Source organism: Myotis davidii, unplaced genomic scaffold (assembly GCF_000327345.1).
Source record: "Myotis davidii unplaced genomic scaffold, ASM32734v1 scaffold1949, whole genome shotgun sequence".
Classification (NCBI taxonomy): Eukaryota; Metazoa; Chordata; class Mammalia; order Chiroptera; family Vespertilionidae; genus Myotis; species Myotis davidii.
In genome coordinates this window covers 1,113,998-1,121,742 of record NW_006300366.1, presented here as the reverse complement: position 1 = coordinate 1,121,742, position 7,745 = coordinate 1,113,998, and positions in this window count along the sequence as shown.

Sequence of the window (7,745 nt, the reverse complement as noted above, 5' to 3'; positions counted from 1 at the left end):
TTTTTATTCCTGACTCAAAATATAAACCCCTCAGATATAGTAGTTCTATCTTATTTCTTCTTATTATTTTTTTTTATCTAAACCTAATGAATGCCTAGTGTGTCTGGCAGACAGTAGGTATTTCATAAATGTTCTTTCATTAATGATATTCTGCTCTGCAGTTAAGTGCAATTGTTTTTTGAGTGAATTAATATTTCAGTATGAGTAATGACAGAGAATGCTATCTAAATGAATGGTGGGTAGGGGTAGAGACAAGATAGTGCTCGCTCCCAGTGTACTTCAAACTAAAAAAGGTTGGGAAACACAGGGGTAGCTGCCATCAAGAAACTCTGCCTACCTAATGCACTGCTCCCAGACTTTAATCTTAGTGAGGGGCTAGACAGGGAGTTTAGATCTGTACTGAATATAGTCTTCTTTTCTTTTCAGAAGAGAAAAGCAATGACAAGCAAGCTGTCCCTCTTTTCTCAGTGACCTTAAAGGAATCCTTGGTGCCAGCTATATACTTATCAATCCACACCCCAATCTACATCTTCTGCTCCATATATAACTCCAGCCATTCTCTGGTCTCCCCATCCCCGTCAAGGACAGAAGCCATGCCAGCCTTCAGACAGTCATCTTTCTGAAGTCCTGGCTAGGAATCAGTGCTCTAAACCTCCCAGGAAGCAATTAACTGATTTGAGGAGAAGATTCATCCCTAAGAAGTTGACAGGACCACAAAGAGCAAACTCAGAGTTCACCCTGAAAACAGTAAGAAAAGGGAACTGAAAATGAATCTTGAATTTTCCCATTCTGGATTTTCTTGGTTCTCCAGGACACAGTACACACTTAAGGATTAATATCTGTCTATCTAGAAAAAAAAAAAAAACTTCAAAGTTCAGCACTTCCCCTGGCTTTGGGCAAACTTTAACCATTCCAGACAGATAAGAATTTATCTCCTGAAGAGTTCCTCCAGTAGAGCATGCCTTGGTCTTGCAAGGAGGAAGTTCTCCTTTATTCCTAACCTAAAGCGCTCCTATTAAAATTGAGATTTATTTCTACAGAAGACAATCAAGGCAGCAAATTAGCATCCTCTGTGTCATTATTTCTCAGGTTATTCATGCATACTAATGCTGGAGACCCACAGCTCTACCTCTAATCTTCAGAGGCTTCAAGACACTTTCATTTCTCCAATGTTAATAAGTCTAATTCTTTTCCTTTTTAATAGTTTCCCTCTCCACGATTTCCATTCTCTGTCTCTTCATATCTCTCTCCGGTGTCTTTCACTCTTAGATCCCTCTTTCCTCATCAACCTTTTATTCCCCTTTCCCCTATCTTCCCACCCTAAATCTCCTATCCTAAATGGACAGAAGCCTTGCTTTACTATCTGCTACTTTTCTGACCTGGTATTCTTCTCTGTAGGAATGTTAATTAGCATGTGGGACTTAATTAATTCAGCAGCTAATTAAAAATGGGAGAGGAAGGGTAGAGGAGAGTGGGAGAGAGAGCCCGCCTCAGTGCAGGAGGCACCACAGATGGTTCTGGGTTGGCTGGCACCATGCCACCACCCTCCAACCTCCTCCCCCCCAATAGCACGCACAGCGAGGGGGGAGGGGCAAAAGTGAGGGGCATAGACTGGCAGAGCCTCAGACAGACTTATTCAGTCCTGCAGCTGCTGTGTACTGAGGAGAGACAGAAAGAGAGAGCAAACGAGAGAAAGGGGGGAGAGAGAAAGGAGGGAGAAACACGACCGGCGCACACTCAGGAAGAGCAAAAGAAGCGGGCTTCGGAACGAATGACGCCTCTCCTCTTCAACACTGAAAGAGCTTTTTCATCCCCAAAGCAAGCCAGCATTTTGGGGTTCCCTGACCCCTAAGGACCACTGAAAACAAGATGGGAAAAGATAGCCACTGACCCTCTGGGAAGAAGGGATAGCTTACTCTGACAACCAGGGACTCACTCTGCAGCCATTCTTCCCACCCATACTGCTTCCTCAGCATGAGCAGGCGATGAGGAAGATGGCCACTGAAAATGCAAGGTGCGGGGATGGCAGGAGTGGGCAGAGATGGGCGTCGGTGAGCAAGTGGACCAGAGGAGATTGAAAGGAAGAGGATGAAGGGTGTCCATAAGAAGGGAAGGGAGCAGCGGGAGAAGGTGAAGGAGAAGAAATAAAAAATGGAGAAGGAGGAGAAGTCAGGGGCGAGCCATGCTTTGTTTGCCAAGACGGATAAAGAGGGCTGGAGAGGCTGTGCAGAGGACCTTCCTCCTAAGGATCCCGCCCAGCCTAGGCCAGGCACGGGGGGGAATGGCAGCACTGCAGGGAGGGGGCAGGAGCAGAGCCTTCTGAGGTTCAACTAATGTGCCGGGGACAGGGAACTCAACCTGCAAGATCTTCCTAAATATTGGATATTTCTGCCAAACCAGGAATTTATCAAAAGCAATGGAGAAAACCTTGCAAATGAACAGAAAAGGAGGCTAGAATGACAGGAGGCTGCAGAATCTGCTTCCAGGAGCTCCAACAGGGAGATGGGTGAGGAATGGGATTTTTAGCAGGACCCAGCTGGCTCTCTAGGGGTGTCTCTGAGGGAAATGCATCAATAAGGGGATTGATTTGAGGATGTGAGAGATGAGAAAGAAAGGAAAGACTGGGTTTCAGAAAGCACCCCTTTGGTGAGAGGCATCTAGGAAGCTTTGGAGCTTAAAGCCTTGGGAGGGAATAAAGGAGGACAAGAAGGAAGTCTGCCATCAGCGATCGGTTACATAGGACTTGACTGAAAGAAACTGAGAGGAGGTTGTGAAGCCAGAGGAAGCTTTTTTGGTGTTACCTGGCATAGAGCTCAATGCAATGGCAGATAAGGGTCATTGTAGCTAAGAGACAGGGTTTTCCTGGCTAGGAATTCTGATTTGATCTCTTTACCACCTAGGGTTTCATGCAAGAGCTAGCAGTGAGTGAATCAAAACTGGGAGAGGAAGTAGAAACTCAGGGCTTTTTATTCTGCAGAGCTCGCCTGTGGGGCTAAACCCGAGGCTGGCAGATGAGACAAAGCAGTTCTCAGAGTTAAGTTGCTACGGACTCAGTCAAAGTGGAAGTATATTCATGCTTTTGGAGTTTATTTTTTAGTGTGGGTTTTAATGAATAAAAACGATAAGAACATTTATTCATATAGCCATACTGATGGCTTTATACTAGAGAGAAATTCTGTATGATTTAGGATTATCAGCCTAGTAGGAGGAGGAAATAGGTGTTCCATAGAGCATTCGTTAATTTTTGTGGTCCTAGGACTGACGAGTTAGTTGCAAATGAGCAGAGTCCAGAGTTTCCAGAATCCACCACCATGTCCATGTGCTATCCAGCCCATGATACTTTTGAAGGGAAAAGGCTTAAAGGACGGGGTTTATTAGTAGCATTACAGTCAAACTAAATCTGAAATGGAAAATAGAAGCCAGAGCTTTAGAAATTCTCCACCTTGGACTGATCTCAGCCCCTCTGATAGGCTGGACTGTGTGACACCGGAGGGGAATGCCGGCCCTTTTTCAGTGAGCCAGGTACCTTGCCTGACCGTATCCCCCCCACCCCGCCTCCCGTCTTTCCCACTGCTGATGCTCCCCCTCAGCAGGCCTACAGGATGGCTAAGGCACAGAGCTGCTGGCTGCTGCTGGCTGCAAGCTGGCAGTGACCCTGGGGATGAAAAGGGAACACTGGTTTCCAAGGGGTAGTCAACAAAAAGTCTAGATGTCCAACAGGATAAAGGTCCTAATGCCTGCTTTGCTAATGATGTATTTGTACAATTTTAGATAAATCACTCCCCTCATAGGGCCTGAGAGGAAGAAAACAAAAATCAACCAATTTTAGCTACAGCTCTAAAGCATGCAGCAAAGAAACAGTTAAAACTTTATAAGCTCCTTCTGGAGAAGAACACTAAAGCTGGAAAGCCCTACCGTTCACTGCAACAATTGTTTATTGTGCCTTGCTTTTAAGAGAGGCACCTTAACAGGGACCATTGTCTTTATTACATGAGTCCATGACCCTAACCAGAGCCCCCTGAATAGGACAAGAGAGGTCTCTACAAAGGGCAGCAGGAAAATCGGCTGAGGAAACAAAGAGACACAAGCCTGTGTGCCTCCACAATATACACACCTTAGGAAGGTAGGAGCGGCAGACAAGAGAGGTTTCGCAGGCATTGCAAAGGCCTGATAATAAGACAAAGTAAGGTCTGCTATTCTAGCCCATTTTTCACTGTGGCTCTTTCCAGGACCCTGCTGGGCAGTCAACTTTCCCTCGCTTCACAATCCAGAAGTCAGCCGACACATAATATGCTAGGGAGATGGAAACCAGTCATTCTGGGGCTGCCACTTAAGCTAAGGAAGATGAACCAGGGAATAAAGGAAAGAGGCCACACTGTCCATCTTGCAGACAATTCCAAAGCAAAGACTCAGCACTATCATCTACGGAGTTACTAGGATGCTACTAATCCATAAAAATAATTCAATAAAAAATTAGCCATCCTAGAAATTGATAATTTTAGAATCAACAACACCGGCGAGTTAGCTGAGGGGTTGTATTGGTCACACAATGAGCAGTCTCCAGAAAAAATTAGGAAGCAAAGTGGGGCAAGAGATAGGGTAATGCTCTGATAAGTTTGGGCTACATTTGGAAAGACTAAATAAAGGGAGCTATGGTTGAGGAGGATAACCATGTGAACGTGGTGAGATAATGGACAGACAGGGAATAACAGGGGAGCAGGCTACAAGAGCTAACGAAGGTCCTGCAGCCAGAACTGGGCTCAGCAGTGTCCAGCCAGCCAGGGTGCCCATCAAGGGTCACAACTGCCCCGGCAAGAACCTTCTGAGGACTCAAAAGATCAGTAACAGGACACTTCGAGAGAAACCAGAGAACAGGTTTGAGAGCATGGTTTCCCTCAGGAGTCTTCAAAATACAGGACAATAAAAGCAGAACTATCCGTAGTAATCGACACCAAAAGCTTTTGATGAAGCCCTTATTTTCTGAATTCTTGTGACTCCCTATCTCCCATTTTCCCAGCGTGTGGAATGAAATGCTATGAATTTAGATAACACGGTGTCCCTTGCCAGCTGAACTCTCACTATCCAAATCCAGGAACTGAATGGTTTGGACAGCAAAGGATTCCTTTACTTCCCCATCTCCACTCATGTCCCTCACAGAACCTTACCTTTCCCTGACCTAGCCTTCAACACTGACCCTGAAGTCCCCCTCACCCTGTTCTCTGCTAACCCTCTCTCCCCACAGCCCCTGTAAAATGCCAAAGGTAGAAGAGCTAAAGAAAAAGAAAGGGAATAAGGGAGAGTACAGATTTTAGATTGAGGTGTGAGATGGAAATCCTGCAGAGAGAAACAGAGACAGAAAGCAAAAGAGCTGGAGCAGGGCTAGTCAGGCAGAAGAGGGCAGGGGATAGGGGGAGGTGTCAGGGGGTGGGGAGGAATGGTGCTGGAGAGGAGGACCCTGCATGCAGAGCAACAGCAGCACCACCTATGGGCATGGTGAAAGGGTTACAAGCAGCAACAAAAGAGGCCCCCACCTGGGCACGAGGGTCTGGGGTGCAGGTGGGAAGGGAGAAGCCATGGCTTCTTCCCTTCAAACCTCTCAGTAACACAACACACAAGCTAGAGGAATAAATTATATACGGCTCTCCTGGGAGGAGAGGGACTTAACAAGGTAAGGGAGGGAGGATGGAGAACTCCTGGCTTTTTCCATTGCAAAGGGGTTTCCCCCCTCAAAATTCAGGCAGTAGAAAGGAAAAGGGTTTGAAAAGGGAGCAATGCTAGGTTCATAGAGAAATGTGTGCACCTGCTTCTTCTTTCATTAGCTGGAGAAAGGACTTCATCTTTATTTCCAAGCGATTTCCTTTCCCCACTGGATGTTGGAGTACAGCTCCCTTCCTGGAGCAATGGATGCCCCTCATTCAGCTGCTTCCTCCCAGCACTGCCTTGCAACTCTCAACCATCATTAGAAACCCCCAGGGAGCCACCAAGCTCAGAGAAGGAAAGGGAAGGGTCCCCCCACCAGTCAAACAGACCTGAGGGTGGGAGGGGTAGGGTGGAAAGAATGAAAAAATGCAAAAGCTCTGCAGAGGGAGGGGAGAGAGAAATGTGATCAGTGATATTTGTTGTGCTTCCAGGGAGGAAGGATCCTTCACATTTTTAATAATAATAAATACATAAAGACAGATTTGCCAGCATTGCTCTGGCTCCTTGGAAAGAGTTGGGGAGGGGAGCCAATGCAGCTGCAGCACAGACCAGTATCTCCTCCTCCCCTCCCCCATCAGATATGCTCAGTATTGCAGCAGTCTCCCCCTCCCCCTCTAACTGCCGTCCTCCCCACCACAGCCCACCCTTTCCAGGGTCCCTTCACACAGCTCTGCCTCTCCCTCCTCCACTTCTCTCCATCTCTCTACTCCCCCAACCTTAGCCTCTATTCTTTTAGCACTGGTCCTCATTTAACAGTCTTACTCTAGCTCTCAGAAGCCCTTCTACCCACATGGCACTCCCCCAATCCTGAGGCACTGCTCTTTCTTACCATGCCCTTCAGAGCTGACAGCAATCTCCCCCCTCCAACACCCTCACAAGTAATCCAGTACATTTCAGCATTCTGGATTCCAACAAAAAGGATTGCTTTTCCCTCATTTTCATTGCAACATGACCTCTTTTCCCACAACCTTAAATATAATGGCCATCACATGTGCGTGTGTTCAGGGGGTGTCAGGGCCTCGGGACTAGGTGACTACTGCCACCTATTGACCCAAATTTGTTCAAGATAGACCTTTAATACACTTCTTACACAGCGACGCTCTGTTATTTCAAAAGCATCAATAGCTTAAACATGCAAAGGCATGGCTCTTGGGGTTTCTCTGAGACCCTCTGAACAATGAGATCAAAGAAATACAAAAGCAAGACTGGGCAGAGAGCCAGCGCAATGATGCCTTTCTCCATGCAGAGGCAGAAAAAGAGGCTGAGCCCAAGGAATGAAAAAGCAACTCTAAGTCTTCTAAAGGGTCTATAAGCAAAAAAGAATAGGAGACAGTTTTCTCAAGGACTGTTAAAAAAACCTTGTGCATCATTGTATGAATGATATTATCAGCAGAGCAGAAGGCAGGATTTCATTCATATGCCTCTGTTAAGTTGACCAAATCCTTGGATAAGTCTAAACATGAATCTGAGGTTCACACACCTAACGGATCCCAGGGAGGATGCGGACACTGAGGACTGCTGCTGACTCTCACTCAATCTGTACCAATCAGAACTGGAGACTGGGCAGATAAACTGAGCTCTGCAAAAGGGCAGGTCTACACACCCAGCTCTAGGGATTGCACATTCCCCCAACCCATAATAAGGAATGAGTTTAAACTCTCCATGGTGCTGAAAATGGACTTAATCACGTCACCCTGTCCTTACAGACAAAAAGTATTTTTCTCGTAAGGTATCCATGAAGACTACATGAACTCCTGACAGACATTTCTCCAAGCCTTCATAAAGCCATAACAAAAGCTTCAGAGGCAAAAATAGGTCTTGGTCAAACCCTCTTCCCCACCCCCTCAGGATGTAAATACTAAAGCAGAGGAGTTAAATTACTTGTCCAGAACAAAACCAACACTCTTTACCATCACATGATAAAACAGAACAGTGCTCATGTGCATTAATGATGGACATTACTTAGTAAGCATTAGAAATGAATCATCTGTTGTTAGTACTGAGGGAACCTGACAGTCATGTGGTCTGAATGATCAGAACACTGA